The sequence below is a fragment of the Myotis myotis genome, unplaced genomic scaffold (genome assembly GCF_014108235.1).
Source record: "Myotis myotis isolate mMyoMyo1 unplaced genomic scaffold, mMyoMyo1.p scaffold_m19_p_5, whole genome shotgun sequence".
Taxonomy (NCBI): domain Eukaryota; kingdom Metazoa; phylum Chordata; class Mammalia; order Chiroptera; family Vespertilionidae; genus Myotis; species Myotis myotis.
The window spans coordinates 63,895,657-63,912,294 of NW_023416357.1; the positions used below are offsets into that span (position 1 = coordinate 63,895,657).

At 39.8% G+C, this 16,638-nt stretch overlaps 1 protein-coding gene across 18 annotated transcripts in view; it reads left to right on the forward strand.

Moving 5' to 3' along the window:
* FER (FER tyrosine kinase) overlaps positions 1-16,638 on the forward strand; it is a 305,227-nt gene that overhangs the window by 21,711 nt on the left and 266,878 nt on the right. The gene's annotated exons all lie outside the window — the stretch shown is intronic.

The window sequence follows — 16,638 nt, forward strand, 5'->3', positions numbered from 1 at the left end:
GCCCATCAGGGGGGTTGGGGCTCCGCACCCTGTCACACACAGAGCAGGGCCCATCAGGGGGTTGGGGAGCTCCCCCCTGTCACGCACAGAGCAGGGCCGATCAGGGGTTTGGGGAGCTCTCCCCTGTCACACACAGAGCAGGGCCGATCAGGGGGTTGGGAGCTTCTTCCTGTCACGCACAGAGCAGGGCCGATCAGGGGATTGGGGAGCTCCCCCCTGTCATGCACAGAGCAGGGCCGATCAGGAGGTTGTGATGCCACCCTCAGTCACACTCAGGGTAGGGCCAATTGGGGGGTTGGGGCGCCGCCCCCTGTCACACTCAAGGCATGGTCGATGGGGAGGTTGGGGCGCTGCCCCATCACCCACAGAGCAGGGCCGATCAGGGGGTTGGGCACTCCCCCCATCACACTCAGGGCAGGGCCGATGGGGAGGTTGTGGCTCCACCCTGTCACACACAGAGCAGGGCCCATGGGGGGCTTGGGGGGCCGCACCCTGTCACACACAGAGAAGGGCCGATCAGGGGGTTGGGGAGCTCTCCCCTATCAGGCACAGAGCAGGGCTGATCAGGGGGTTGGGGTGCCTTCCCCTGTCACGAACAGAGCAGGGCAGATAGGGAGGTTGTGGCCCCGCCCCCTGTCACACACAGAGCCACAAGGCGATCAGGGGGTTTGGGCACTGCCCCCTGTCACACTGCTCCAGGGGCCAGGAGGCCTCGTGGCTCCACTGATCCTGGTGCTGGGAAGCATATTACCCTTTTACTGTATAGGATAGAGGCCTGGTGCATGGGTGGGGGCCGGCTGGTTTGCCCTGAAGGGTATCCTGGATCAGGGTGGGGGTCCTGTTTGGGTGCCTGGCCAGCCTGGATGAGGCGATGATGGCTGTTTGCATCTGGTCACACCCCCTTCAGGGTGGGGGTCCCCACTGGGGTGCCCGGCCAGTCTGGGTGAGAGGCTGAGGGCCATTTTCAGGCTGGTGGGTGACTGAAGCTCCCAACAGCTCCTTTTTTCCATTTTTTTTTTTATTCTTGGATTTATGGCTGTCACTGGAGCTGAGAGCCGGCTTTAGCCGTGAGACCTTGCTGCTGAAAGCATGTTTCTGGCTTTGTTTACTTTCTGTATTTGAAACTTTGTTGCGACTCCAGCTCTGAGATCCCGGCTGACTGAAAACAGGTTTCTGGGGTTTTGTTTAGCTTCTATATTTGTAACAATGTTTCTTAGCAGCTCGGAGCCCAGCAGCGGCAGGCGGGGAACATTGGAGTCCTCCGTCACTGAAGCAAGCAAGCCTCCTGTTCGTGTCAGTAGCCTGGCTGCTGGCCACCATCTTGGCTGGCAGTTAATTTGCATATTGCCCTGATTAGCCAATGGGAGGGTAGGGGATGTATGGCTAATTACCATGTTTCTCCTTTATTAGCTAGGATAGATACTTATGATAAAAATGCAAACTAGAGGTACATAAAGTAGAAAGTGGCATTCTTCCCACTATTTTGTCTCACTCTTCAGAGGTAGTTAATGATAAAAGTTTGATGTATATCAGTTTTTACTTTTTTGTTAATCCTTATCTGAGGATATTTTTTTCATTGATTTTTAGAGAGAGTGGAAAGGAGGCGGGGGGAGAGGAGGAGAGGTGGAGAGAGAGATTGAGAGAGAGAGAGAAAGAGAGACATTGATATGAGGGAGATACATTGATTAGTTGCCTCCCACATGTGCCCTGACTGGGGCTGGAGATTAAACCTGCAACCCAGGTATATGCCCTTGACCAGGAATCAAACCTGTGACCTATTGGTGGGCGGGCCAACACTCGCCAGGGCCATTTTTACTTTTAAGTTATATATGTTCAAGAACATACATGTTTATATTTGTATAATTTTCAAAACATGATCATTTGATATATCTGTTCCGAAATTTGCTTTTCCTACTTCTCCACTGACTTCTATTTATCCTCCTGTAATTCTAAAATTTGTTGGATATATTAAAAGACAGAACTAGCAGAGAATAACAGTCAGAAACCAGTGCAATCAAATGTATGGGGATGTTAATCAGCGGTTGTTGGGAACAAGTCAGTGCCAACAGGAGTCCCCAATTTGGTGTGCAGTGAGGAAGGAAACTTTATTTAGTGCCAACAGCTCAACAGAAAACAGTATCACTGTGGCACAGCTCCATAGTGCTACAGCACAGCTGTGAAAAGCACAGCCACTGAGGCTGCCCTGGGGCCAGACCCCTCTTCAGCTAGGCAGCTCTGCTCCATGATGGTCTGCTTTGCTCTGCTCCAGTGAGGCATCTTTGGGGAGCCCAGGAAACATAGTCTTCAGTCTTCTGTGGAAAGTGCAGTCTGAGCTATAGGGCAGCTGACTTATATAGACAGAATTCCCTGCCCCTGGCCCCTGATTGGTCAGAACAGAGCTGCTCTAATTGGTCAGAGCTGCACAGCTCCAATTGGATGGGGAAAGCCTTAATCCTATTGTTGGAAATAGGACTCCAGGAATCTCTATATAGAAAAGCCTAAGCAACCAGATGACCGGCAGGTAGCTATGACACACACTGAGCACCAGGGGGAAGACACTCAATGCAGGAGCTGCCCCCTGGTGGTCAGTGCATTCCCGTGTTCAGCTGACAGACAGGCACCAGATGCTGGGCTCACAGTTGGCGAGCGCAGCTGCAGCAGTGTGAGCCTCTCCTGAGGACACTCTCCCTGTGCATCCGAATGGCGGCGCAGCGGGTCAGGATGAGCAGGAGTGGCGCGGCGCCCAGCTGGGGCTCTGGCTCCTCCCCAACTGCCTGCTGCGTCTCACACTACTTTGTGCTGTGTGGGATCGGTGGCGCGGAGGTCCACTGATCCCCACAGGCCAGGCCAAGGGACCCCACTAGTGCACAAATCCATGCACTGGGCCTCTAGTTCTTTATAAGCGCTGGCTCAGATGGCAGAGACACAGTGAGGAGGCTTCTCTGTGAGGTGCAGTTTGCTTGACAGGCGTCTATGTAGAAATGGCTAATGGGCTGTGCTTTTTTTTTTTTTTAATATATTTTATTGATTTTCCACAGAGAGGAAGGGAGAGGGATAGAGAGTTAGAAACATCGATGAGAGAGAAACATCGATCAGCTGCCTCCTGCACACTCCCCACGGGAGACGTGCCCGCAACAAGGTACATGCCCTTGACCGGAATCGAACCTGGGACCCTTGAGTCCGCAGGCCGACGCTCTATCCACTGAGCCAAACCGGTCAGGGCAATAGGCTGTGCTTTTTAATTTTTTAAAAATTTGATCCTCGTTAGCACCAGGAGCCCTTCTTATTCCTTAGGGTTCATAAGAGATAAAGTGTAAAAAGCTCAGAATAAAAAAAACCAAAACAACAACCTGCTAGTTGTTATTAGTTTAATTGCTATATGTTAGTTTAGAAGTAACTCTTTTTGACTTGTTTAATGTACATGAAATTATAACAGTTATCATTTTTCATATAATGCATTTTAGAATAGACACATAAGGGATAATCATGAATAGGACACTGTCATTACTGAGTGCTCTGATAACAAATTGCAGAGGTAGTGTTGGCTATCTGGAGGAGGTGATATGAGAACAATCTTGAAATAGTAGTAAGAATTAGCTAAGCTTTTTTTAAAAAAAAGGCTGAGAGTTAGGAGGGATTGAGTCAGAGTTGGATATTTTTAGTACAAGGTAGAAAGAGAAAAGTCAGGGGAAGTCAATTGATTCAATATGTGTGGGGAAAGAAGTAGGGGTGTATATGCCCCATTTGCCTGAAAAGTCTAAGCTTACCCTTGTTTTCCTGGCATAATGAAGAATTATATCTCTTTCACTCTTAAAAGTATCCCAGTTCTGGATGATTAAGTGGCATACTCACCTTAGAAGAGAGAGGAATATAGGGGGAGCTGATAAATTTTAGGGAATATAGTTTGATCAGTTGGGCGACTAGAAATTTATTTGAGGTCAAAAAGTAGGCATAGAATTGTGGGGAAGCACGGAGCGTGGTTGGAAAGTCTATAAGGAGGATTCTCTGAAAGGTCAGGGGCCTCTGGGGGGACCTTGCCAAAGGCGGCAGCCCCTGCCTTGACTTTTCCAAACAAGTCCAAGCCCCTAAGTGTTTTACTGGAATCTCTATGCTTAGTCTTTAGACCGGACCTCGTAGAAGCATGTGCTTTCTCAAGGATACTTACCCTGTTGATTGTATCTAAAGGTTGATTTTAGTTCAAGCTGTTGTTATAATAAAAGTCTAAGGAGGCAGGCGAATGGGGCTGCCTGATTCCTATAGCCAAGCAATCCCTTAGCCTCTCTTTCACAGAAACGTGTGTCAGGTAATCCATTCATCCATTGCTCAGGGCCTGCTGGTCAGTCCCAGCTTAGAATCAGTCAAGATTCCAGAGAGATGGAATGTAGTAGGTTATGACCTAAAACTAGAATATTAAAATTTACCATTGCAGAGAAGGAACAGTTTTAGATTCAGGCCATGTATAATAGCAGGTGTAGTTGAAATGGAGCTGGATCAAATGGGTCTTTGGAGAAGAGAAAGACTGGAGGTTAAAATCTCCATGGGTGAACATAAGAATTGGTTTAGAGAATAACATTTTGGGACAAGTGGATATTGAGAGGAAGATTTGGAGACAAATAACAGCTAGGTAGGATAGGACTTGGTAAAGCTGAATGATGTAAATTACAACGGAGAAGAGATTTTTCAATATGTTTGGAAGAGCGGTGACTTGGAAATGGCACTAAGGAATCAGGATAAAGTTACCACCCATCACACTCCCTTCCCCCAACCTCATGGATATGGGTGGTAGAATGTAGGGAGGTATAGTTGCCACCTGAGAGCACTGTGCTTTAGGGGAGCTGGGTTTCAGATAGGTGGAGGTAGAGATTTAGGGAAATTTATTTACAAACTAAATAGAATTCTAGAAGAACAATTAAGGAAGAAAACACATTTGTTAGTGTATGATCATAGAGAAAAGATGGGGTGGGAGTGGTGATCAGGCTGTGCTTCTTGGGAAAAAAGTGTTACATAAAAACACACACCCAAGAATGAAACATACTTGACTCCATGTTCTAACTTCGAGTTGTCTGATCTGGGTTCCCTGAGAGGCTGTCTTATTGCAGTGTATAGGGACTGGTTTTAACTTACTACTGATGGGACCTTGATGGTTACCATTCTGCTAGTGCTTGCTTTTAATGAACGTATTTTAAAGTACATATATGGATATGGTAATTATTTTGACACTGTTACTCTCTTTAAAGGAAAAAAAAAATTGTTTGACCTTAATTTGAAAATTGAACTCTTTTGTAATAATTGATCATATAGAACATTTCTCGAATTTAGAACTAGGTTGTTTGCATTGTGGTCCTATTTAATCTTTTAAACCTTTTATTCCTGTTTTCCTTCAAATTAGCGATGTTTCACAGACATGTTCCTCATTTTTCTAACTGTATATCCTTGCTCATTTTTAAACTTCCACTTAGGAAGAAACGCTACTCTACCACTTGCTCTTCCACAGTCTCTCTATGAGGGTTCTCTCTCTAAGGCTTCATTAGTAATGACTACTTTTAATACGTCTCCCCAAAGTCAGACACATTAAATACGTTAACTCATCTGACCTTTATGACAACCTTGCAAAGTAGGTATTACTATTCCCATTTTGAATTAACTCCTGAGCTTCCAGGAGTTAATTAACATGCATTGAGTCCTCTACTCAGCTTTGCTCCTTCTTTTCTCTGTGTCTCAGTAACACTTTGTACCTTATGCTTTTATGACTCCGAGCCCCTCCCTGATGGCCATTAGAAATGTTATGCATACTTTCTCTGTTTTCCCTCTGAACCTGTAACGAATTTGTATTTGTGAACCTTTGAGTTATATGACATTGGTTTCCAGGTTTGTCACCCCTAATAGGTTGTTAGCTTCTTGAGACTAGGGTCTGATATCTTATTCATCTTGGTATTGTTGGCACTCAGAAATATGCTTGCCAAATAGTTGCTCAGTACAAGTTGCTGAATGAATTTGGAATGAATTGTGTCATCATTACCTATGCATCATCATTACTTGTCTAGTTAGTCTTCATACACTGTAAATTGCTTGAAGGCAGTAATCAAGATTTTATCTATAATAATAAAAGGGTAATTTGCTAATTAGACCAGGGTAATTAGACCAGACATCCTTCCAGACATCATTCCAGACATCATTCCAGACGTCCTTCTGGACGAAGCCGGGGCCAGAAGGAAGCCTGGGTCCTGGGTTCCTCCTACCTGCGGCCGGAGGGAAGCCAGCCCAGGTCCCAGGTACCAGAGGGAAGCCGGTGCTGACAGCCAGGCGAAGGAAGGCCTGCTCTTTCACGAGCCTCTAGTTTGTGCATCGGGCCTCTAGTTTATCTATAAATGCCTAACATTATCTCTCCCATGGTTACTCAGTAAGTAGCTGTTGATTTATATTAATACCTTAAAGCAAAGGAAAAAATTGTTAATAATTCTCTCCTTAAATAATTTTAAATATCAGTACTTTCAAATACGCTTTTAAAATGAAAAAAAGTTTATTTAAAAGCACACATGTTGTTCATTTGCTTATAGACTTGCAGTTAGTATTCATTATTCTCTTGCAGTGGGACATTGTCATTCATTAATGCTGTCCCAATAGGTTGCCCAGTCCAGTGCTTTTTGCGTTGTATTTAATTTCTTTTTAAGGTAAGCTAGGAGCAACATTTTCAAGTAAAGACAACATAGGAGGAGTTTTAAATACTGTATCTGTAAGGTGGCCAAGGTCACCATATTTATTAACTTAATTAATGATGATGTCTTCAGAATTAAACGTGGTGACTGTTAACTTTTGCCTGTTTAGCTGCTTCTGAAACAGCACCTCACTTTATTTTCATATGTGGTCAGGTTTTTTGGTTTGTAACTGTGGTTATTACTTGCATGTTCTGGGAGGCTTTTGACTTTGTTTTTGTCTTGCTGCAAGCAGCTTGATATTTTGTTCAAATAGAGTCACTATTTCTGACTTCTGTCAGTATTAAAGCTTATAAAAGATAAGAAATACCATTAGATAATTATTTTTGTACTTTAACTGGTTAATAATTTTGTAGTCTTTATCAATGAACAAACATATTTTGATAAAGTAACTCAAACCACAAAGTCATTTTGATAGGTTTTATTAGTCAAGGTTTATAAATTCAAACTGAAAAAAAAGAAAAAAGAAATAAGTTCTATTTAATTTCCTGCTTGCTTATGAGAATATCTGGTGGAGAATGAGAGATTTCCTGTTTCTATTACATAGTTTTTATTTATGTATTTGCTAATTTTTTAAAATTTAGCATATCTTTAATTGTATGTTTTGTCAATATTAAAATAAAGGAAGTAATTAAAATCTTTCTTATAAGACATTATCTGAATTAAAATAAATTAGCCTTACTTTAAAAAGAATATTCAATACATAGTAAACTTTATGTATGTTATATAAAATTAATATTTCCATCTGTGTAATTGAAGAATATAAAAGTTGCCAGTTGTTGAGCCAAAAGTTGAAAGACAGGAGGTACTTATAACAAATACTTGCATATACCCTTATACTTACAAGAAATACCATGGGAATTCTATTATCCAACCAATGAAACTAATGTGTTTTATATTTTGCTATTTAATAACTTCCATTTTTGTTTTAGAAGAATGTATTTGTAGATCTATTTTATACAAAATGAACTTTTAATTTTGAGAATACAGAAATTTTTAATGGTTCTTTTAAAATTTTAAATAATTATTTATGGTGAATTGAAAACTCTACATAACTCACTTGATCCTAAAACCAAAACTGGATGATATTAAATAAGATAGCTTTAAATAAATCTAAATAGTCAGTTGTTTATTAGGATTTTTACTATTTTCACCTTTTTTAAAAAAATACATTTTATTAATTTTTTACAGAGAGGAAGGGAGAGAGATAGAGAGTCAGAAACATCAATGAGAGAGAAACATTGATCAGCTGCCTCCTGCACACTCCCTACTGGGTATGTGCCTGCAATCAAGGTACATGCCCTTGACCAGAATCGAACCTGGGACCCTTGAGTCCACCGGCCGACACTCTATCCACTGAGCCAAACCGGTTAGGGCTATTTTCACCTTTTTAAAAATAATGTTTTTATTGCTTTTAGAGAGAGGAAGGGAGAGGGATAGAGAGATAGAAACATTGATAGGCTGCCTCCTGCACATGCCCTGACTGGGAATCCAACCAGGGACCTCTTGGTTCATGGGTCAATGCTCAATGCCTAAGCCACACTGGCTGGGCTACTTCCACCTTTTAATGATGCTATTTAAAAAAGACATCTTTGCTAATAGCACTAGTACACTTATGTATAATACTCTGTTTCTGCCTGATTTGTACTTGCTATCCCCTAAATTTTTCCTGGTTTTTGGTATGACAGGTGATTTTCAATCGAATCCTAGGTATTTTATTTATTACTAGAGGCCCGGTGCATGAATTCATTCATGGGTGGGGTCTGGCCAGCCTCCCTCAATGGGGGGGCGGGGCCGGCTGGGGGGAGGGGCTGCAGGCAGTTGGCTGACTGGCCCTGCCCCCTGGTCGAACTTCCGGTTGAACTCCCAGTCGAGGGGATAATTTGCATATTAGCCTTTTATTATATAGGATGTTAGGAGACTCTGAGTCCTATTTCAGTATTTTATTTTGATAGGCAGTCTGTTTTGATTTAGCTTACAGGTCCTGGCCTATTTCTGTGGGCTGTGCTTCTAAGAACAGTTTAAATTTTAATCTTTCTGCTGTTATTTTGGTTGGCTTATTTATCTGTTACCACTATGGCTCACAGTGCTGCTTGAGCAAGCAGATGATGTTTTTCTCAGGCTGAGCTATTAGATGTCTATTCGTAGGGAAGAGATGAGATAGGATTTCATTACCATACCGCCTAGCTGTTCTGATGTCTATGGGCAGGAGAGGAGAGTCTTGGGCCATGGAGAACAAGGAGCTTCCTGGACTGGTCCTCTTATTAAAGCTGGGTCCCTCTTGCTAGTTATTCTTGCCTGCTCTGATGTCTCTGGGTAGAGAAGGAGATCCTTGGACCTGTGGGCACAAAGAAGCTTCATGATCTGGCTGCTTGCTGTAGCTGGGTCTCTCTAGCTGGTTCTTCCTGCCTGGTTCAATTTCTTTTGGAGGAAAAGGGGATTCTCAGGACTAGCAGGGAAGGAGAGTACTTCCCCTGGCAGGATAGTTACAAGTTTTTTTTTTCTTTTCTTTTTTATTTGTTTTATTATTTCAAACACTACTGAAATGGTCTGATAAATGTCATTTGACATCTATGGCGAAATCATTTGTGGATACTATTCTCTTAAAGTATTTATAAGCTCTACCAATTAAAGAGTTAGATATAGTCTTAATTTATTATGGAGTTATTTTTTAAAATTACTATTTATTGTACTTTAAAGTACATATTAAATTATTTTCTATTCACCCTGACCTAGAATATTAGTGTATGTAAATAAGTACCTAGGATGGGCTGGAGTGTTTCTCAGATACCTTCCAAATTCTGTTTCCATTTTATACTTCTGAGCTCCCTTTGAATTTCTGATAACAGAAGAAAAATATATTGTCAAAGCTTAGACCAAAACTAGATGTAATTAGAAGTAGAAGTGATATTTATCCCAAGTGCTGAATGAATAAAATTAACTACAATCTCAGATATGATTTTTAAAAAAGTAAGCTGTTTCACCTTTGTTTAGTCTCAAATAATGTTCCATATTTTTTCATTGAAAACATTGAATGAGAAAGAGTATATATTCAGTGACACTTAGTTGAGCTGTAGGTAAAATAACAGAAAAATGTTCCTTGTAAATTTTTGTGCCCCATAAAGATACAGTATATCAAAATAAAATATTCAAAACTACTATATACAAAGTGAAAAAATCTGGAATTATCCTATTCTATATTAAGTGAATAAGTCGGTTACTTTACATTGACTTATTTATGTTAAGGTTCATTTAGTATCCTGATTGCTACTTTGGAAACTTTGATGAAGTGCAGTTTTCCACTACTTTCCCCCTCTCATACTTGTTTGCTAGATCATAAAACTGGACAGTTTTCAGTTGGGGGGAAATTGTCAATTGTTCTCTATTTGGACAACCCACATTTTTACCATCTTTTTAGATGATATCACTGAGGTTAGAGAGATAAACGGCTTCTCATTTTTTCTGTATAGCTTAGAGGATCTCAGCTGAATTAACAAGAAATTGACTTCTGGTATGGATGAGCCAGAACTAAATATAAAGGTGTGTTTCTTCATTATTTCTGTCTGGCCCTGAAAGATTCATTGCCTGAAATTCTAGGAGGCTGGAGAGCAAAATATATTCTGTTATAGTTTTTAGAATTTATAGCAAACAAGCAGAATATTTTGGGGAAGTTTCTGATAACTGAACTTCAGATGATCGTGTTAAGCTGTAGTGACTTTCTTTTTTTTAATTTTTATTTATTTATTTATTTTTTATTTTTTTATTGCTTAAAGTATTACAAAGAGTATTACATATGTCTCCTTTTTTTCCTCCCCCGCCCTTGACAATCCCCTGGCCTCCCTTACCCCCCAGTGTCTTATGTCCATTGGTTATGCTTATATGCATGCATACAAGTCCTTTGGTTGATCTCTTACCCACCCCCCTACTGCCCTCCCACTCTCCCCGGCCTTCCTGCTGTAGTTTGACAGTCTGTTCGAGGCAGCTCTGCCTCTGTATCTATTTTTGTTCATAAGTTTATAATGGTCTTTATTATCCAGAAATGAGTAAGATCATGTGGTATTTTTCCTTCATTGACTGGCTTATTTTACTTAGCATAATGCTCTCCAGTTCCATCCATGCTGTTGCAAATGGTAAGAATTCCTTCTTTTTTACAGCAGCATAGTATTCCATCGTGTAGATGTACCACAGTTTTCTAATCCATTCATCTACAGATGGGCACTTAGGCTGTTTCCAGATCTTAGCTATGGTGAATTGTGCTGCTATGAACATAGGGGTGCATATATCCTTTCTGATTGGTGTTTCTGGTTTACTGGGATATATTCCTAGAAGTGGGATCACAGGGTCAAATGGGAGTTCCATTTGTAGTTTTTTGAGGAAACTCCATACTGTCTTCCATAGTGGCTGCACCAGTCTGCATTCCCACCAGCAGTGCACAAGTGTTCCTTTTTCTCCACATCCTCTCCAGCACTTGTCATGTTGATTTGTTGAGGATAGCCAGTCTGACAGGTGTGAGATGGTACCTCATTGTTGTTTTGATTTGCATCTCTCGGATGATTAGTGACTTTGAGCATGTTTTCATATGTCTCTTGGCTTTCTGAATGTCCTCTTTTGAAAGGTGTCTATTTAGATCCTTTGCCCATTTTTTGATTGGATTGTTTATCTTCCTTTTGTTAAGTTGTATGAGTTCCCTATAAATTTTGGAGATTAGGCCCTTATCAGATATGACATTGGCAAATATGTTTTCCCACACAGTGGGTTTTCTTGTTGTTTTGTTGATGGTTTCTTTTGCTGTGCAGAAGCTTTTTATTTTGATGTAGTCCCATTTGTTTATTTTCTCTTTAGTTTCCAATGCCCTAGGAGCTGTATCAGTGAAGAAATTGCTTCGGCATATGTCTGAGATTTTGTTGCCTTTGGATTCTTCTAGTATTTGTATGGTTTCCGGTCGTATATTTAAGTCCTTTATCCATTTTGAGTTTATTTTTGTGTATGGTGTAAGTTGGTGGTCTAGTTTCATTTTCTTGCATGTATCTGTCCAATTTTCCCAACACCATTTATTGAAGAGACTATCTTGACTCCATTGTATGTTCTTGGCCTCCTTTGTCAAATATTAATTGAGCGTATTGGTTGGGGCTGATTTCTGGGCTCTCTATTCTATTCCATTGATCTATATGTCTGTTCTTGTGCCAGTACCAGGCAGTTTTGAGAACAGTGGCTTTGTAATACAGCTTGATATCTGGTATTGAGATCCCACCTACTTTGTTCTTTCTCAGGATTGCTGCAGCTATTCGGGGTCGTTTTTTATTCCAGATGAATTTTTGGAGAGTACGCTCTAGGTCTGTGAAATATGCCATTGGTTTTTTAATGGGAAGTGGGTTGAATTTATAGATTGCTTTGGGCAGTATGGACATTTTAATGATGTTGATTCTACCAATCCAAGAACATGGTATGTTCTTCCATCTCTTTTTGTCTTCCTCTCTCTTTTTTCAACGTCCTGTAGTTTTCTGAGAAGAGGTCTTTTACCTCTTTTTTTTTTAAAAATATATTTTATTGATTTTTTACAGAGAGGAAGGGAGAGAGATAGTTAGAAACATCGATGAGAGAGAAACATCAATGAGCTGCCTCCTGCACATCTCCCACTAGGGATGTGCCCGCAACCCTGGTACATGCCCTTGACCGGAATCGAACCCGGGACCCCTCAGTCCGCAGGCCGACGCTCTATCCACTGAGCCAAACCGGTTTCGGCGTCTTTTACCTCTTTAGATAAGTTTATTCCTAGGTAGCTTAATTTTTTTGGTGCGATGGTAAATGGGATTGCTTTTTTAGTCTCTCTTTCTGCACATTCACTATTGGTGTATAGAAATGCCATAGATTTCTTGGCGTTAATTTTGTATCCTGCTACATTGCCGAATTCTTTTATTAAGAATTTTATTAAGTCTAATAGTTTATTGATGGAGTCTTTAGGGTTTTTTTAAGTATAATATCATGTCATCTGCAAATAAGGACAGTTTTACTTCTTCTTTTCCAATTTGGATGCCTTTTATTTCTTCTTGTCTAATTGCAATGGCTAATACTTCCAGTACTATGTCGAACAGGAGTGGTGAGAGTGGGCATCCCTGTCTTGTTCCTGTTCTTAGGGGAAATGGTGTTAGTTTTTGTCCATTGAGTATTATGTTGGCTGTGGGTTTGTCATATATTGCTTTTATTATGTTCAGGTATGATCCTTCAATTCCCACCTTGCTGAGAGTTTTTATCAAAAATGGGTGTTGAATTTTGTCAAACGCTTTTTCTGCATCAATTGATATGACTATGCGGTTTTTTTCTTTCAATTTGTTTATGTGATGTATCACATTTATTGATTTGCGGATATTGTACCATCCTTGCATCCCTGGGATAAATCCTACTTGGTCGTGGTGTATGATCTTTCTGATGTACTGCTGGATCCGATTTGCTAAGATTTTGTTGAGGATTTTGGCATCTCATGAGGGATATTGGCCTGTAATTCTCTTTTGTTGTGTTGTCTTTACCTGGTTTTGGTATTAGGGTGATGCTGGCTTCATAGAATGAGCTTGGAAGTGTTCCTTCCTCTTGGATTTTTTGTAGTAGTCTGAGGAGGATAGGTTTTAGTTCTTCCTTGAATGTTTGGTAAAACTCCCCTGTGAAGCCGTCTGGTCCTGGGCTTTTGTTTGCTGGAAGCTTTTTGATGACTGCTTCAATTTCTTCCATAGTTATTGGCCTATTGAGATTTTTAGATTCTTCCTGATTAAGTTTTGGAATGTTGTATTTTTCTAGGAATATGTCCATTTCCTCCAGGTTGTCTAGTTTGTTGGAGTAGAGTTGTCCATAGTATTTTTTAACAATCATTTGTATTTCTGTGGGATCTGTTGTTATTTCGCCTCTATCATTTCTGATTTTGTTGATTCGGGTCCTTTCTCTTTGCTTCTTGGTGAGCCTGGCTAGAGGTTTGTCAATCTTGTTTATCCTTTCAAAGAACCAGCTCTTTATTTCATTGATTTTCTGTATTGTTTTTTTGCTCTCTATGTCATTTATTTCTGCTCTAATCTTTATTACCTCCTTCCTTCTGCTCACTCTGGGCTTTTCTTGTTGCTCTCTTTCTAATTCTTTGAGCTATAGATTTAGATGATTTACTACCATTTTTTCTTGTTTGTTGAGATAGGCCTGTAGAGCTATAAACTTCCCTCTCAGGACTGCTTTCATGGCGTCCCAAAGGTTTTGGATTGTTGTGTTTTCATTGTCATTAGTTTCCAGGATATTTTTAATTTCTTCTTTGATCTCATTGGTAACCCAATCAATATTTAATAACGTGCTATTCAGCTTCCAAGTGTTTGAGTGTTTTGAGTTGTTTTTATTGTAGTTTATTTCTAATATTATGGCCTTGTGGTCTGAGAAGATGCTTGGTATGATTTCAGTCTTCTTGAATTTGGGGAGACTTTGTTTGTGACCCAATATGTGGTCTATTTTTGAAGATGTCCCATGAGCACTTGAGAAGAACGTATATTTTGTGGCTTTGGGGTGAAGTGTTCTGAAGATGTCAATTAAGTCCATCTGATCTAGTGAGTCATTTAGGATTGCTGTTTCTTTGCTGAGTTTTTGTCTAGCGGATTTATCCAGTGATGTCAGTGGTGTATTCAAGTCCCCTACTATGATTGTATTGTTGTCGATCTCTCCCCTGATATCTTCCAGGAGTTTTCTTATGTATGTGGGTGCTCCTGCATTGGGTGCATATATGTTTATCAGGGTTATATCCTCTTGTTGTATTGATCCCTTTAGTATTATGAAGTGGCCTTCCTTATCTCTTGTTATGGCCTTCACTTTGAGGTCTATTTTGTCTGATATAAGTATTGCTACCCCAGCTTTTTTTTCATTTCCATTTGCCTGAAAGATATTTTTCCATCCCTTCACTTTGAGTCTGTGTGCGTCCCTTCTAATGAGGTGGATCTCTTGTAGACAGCAAATATATGGGTCATGTTTTTTTATCCATTCAGCCACTCGATGTCTTTTGTAGTGACTTTCTATAATTTATTTTTTTATTTTTTTAAAAAGCATTTATAACTTTTTAAAAATATTTTTTTTATTGATTTCAGAGAGAGGAAGGGAGAGGGAGAGAGAGAAACATCAATGATGAGAGAGGATCATTGACTGGCTGCCTCCTGCACGCTCCCAACTGGGGATTGAGCCCACAACCCGGGCATGTGCCCTTGACCAGAATTGAACCTGGGACCCTTCAGTCTGCAGGCCAACGCTCTAGCCACTGAGCAAACCCCGCTAGGGCTACAATTTATTGACATATAGGTCACATGCTAAAAAATTTGCCCATGTAAACTGTACAATTCAATGATTTTTTAAGTAGTTCAAAGAGTTGTGCAACCATCATCACATTCAATTTTAGAAAATTTTTATCCCTCAAAATGAAATGCAGTATCAATTAGCAGTTACTCCTCACTTCTTCCCAAGTTTGTCAGCCTTCGGCAACCACTACTCTATTTTCTGTCTCTAAACTTTGGGCATTTCACATCATAGAGTATGTCAGTCTTTTGATTCTTACTTTTTTACTTAGCATAATGTTTACAAGGTTTATTTATGTTGTAGCTTGTCTCTATAGTTCATTTTTTTCATTGTCAAATAATATTTCATTTGTATGGACATTGTGTTTTATTTATGTATTAATCAATTGATGGACATTGAGATTACTCCACTTTGTGGCTGTTATGAATAATTCTGCTTGAACATTCTGTACAAGTGTTTGTATGGACATATATTTTCATTTCTTCTGGGTTTATACTGAACAGAGGAATATAATAACTCTATGTTTAACTTTTGAGAAACTGCTCATTTTACATTTCCATCAGCAGTGTAGGAGGGCTCTAATTTCTTCACAGTGTCCAATGCTTGATATTATCTGTCTTTTTGATTATGGACATACTGGCGGTGTGAAGTGGAATCTCACTGTGATTTTGATTTGTATTTTCCTAATGACTAATGATATTGAACATATTTTCATGTGTGTGTTGGACATTTGTAAATCTTTTTGGAGAAATCTTTTTTCAGATCTTTTGTTCATTTTAATTGGTTTGTCTTTTTATTATTGAGTTATAAGAATTCTTTATACATTCCTGATAGAAGTTCCATGTCAGAGAGGATTAGCAAATATTTTCTACTGTTTTGTGGGTTGTCTTTTCCCTTTATTTATGGTGGTGGCTTTTAAAGTAGAGACTTTTTTAATTTTAATGAAGTACAATTTATGTATTTTTGTTTTGTTGCTTGTGCATTTGGTGTTATATCTAAGAAACCATTGCCTAAGCCAGTGATGGCGAACCTATAACATGTGTGTCAGAGGTGACACGTGAACTCATGTTTTTGGTTGATTTTTCTTTGTTAAATGGCATTTAAATATATAAAATAAATATCAAAAATATGTCTTTGTTTTACTATGGTTGCAAATATCAAAAAATTTGTATATGTGACACGGCACCAGAGTTAAGTTAGGGTTTTTCAAAATGCTGACACACCGAGCTCAAAAGGTTCGCCATCACTGGCCTAAGCCAAAGTCATGACGATTTACTTTGTTTTCTTCTGAGAGTTTTATAGATTTAGCTCTGATATTTAGAGCTACATCTCTGTAAAGTTTATTTTTTGTGTATATTCTAAGGAAGGAATCGTGCTTCATTCTCTTACATGTATCCCAGCAGCATCATTAGTTGAAGAGACCTTTCTACCTATTGAGTAGACTTGGCACCCTTATAGATAATAATTTAACCTTAAATGTGAGTATTTAAATCTGGAACCTCTGTTCTACTTCACTGATGTCTATGTCTACCATATGTCAGTACCACATTATCTTTATTGCTGTAGCTTTTCAGTAGGTCTTGAAATCAGGAAGTGTGAATACTCTAACTTTGTTCTTCTT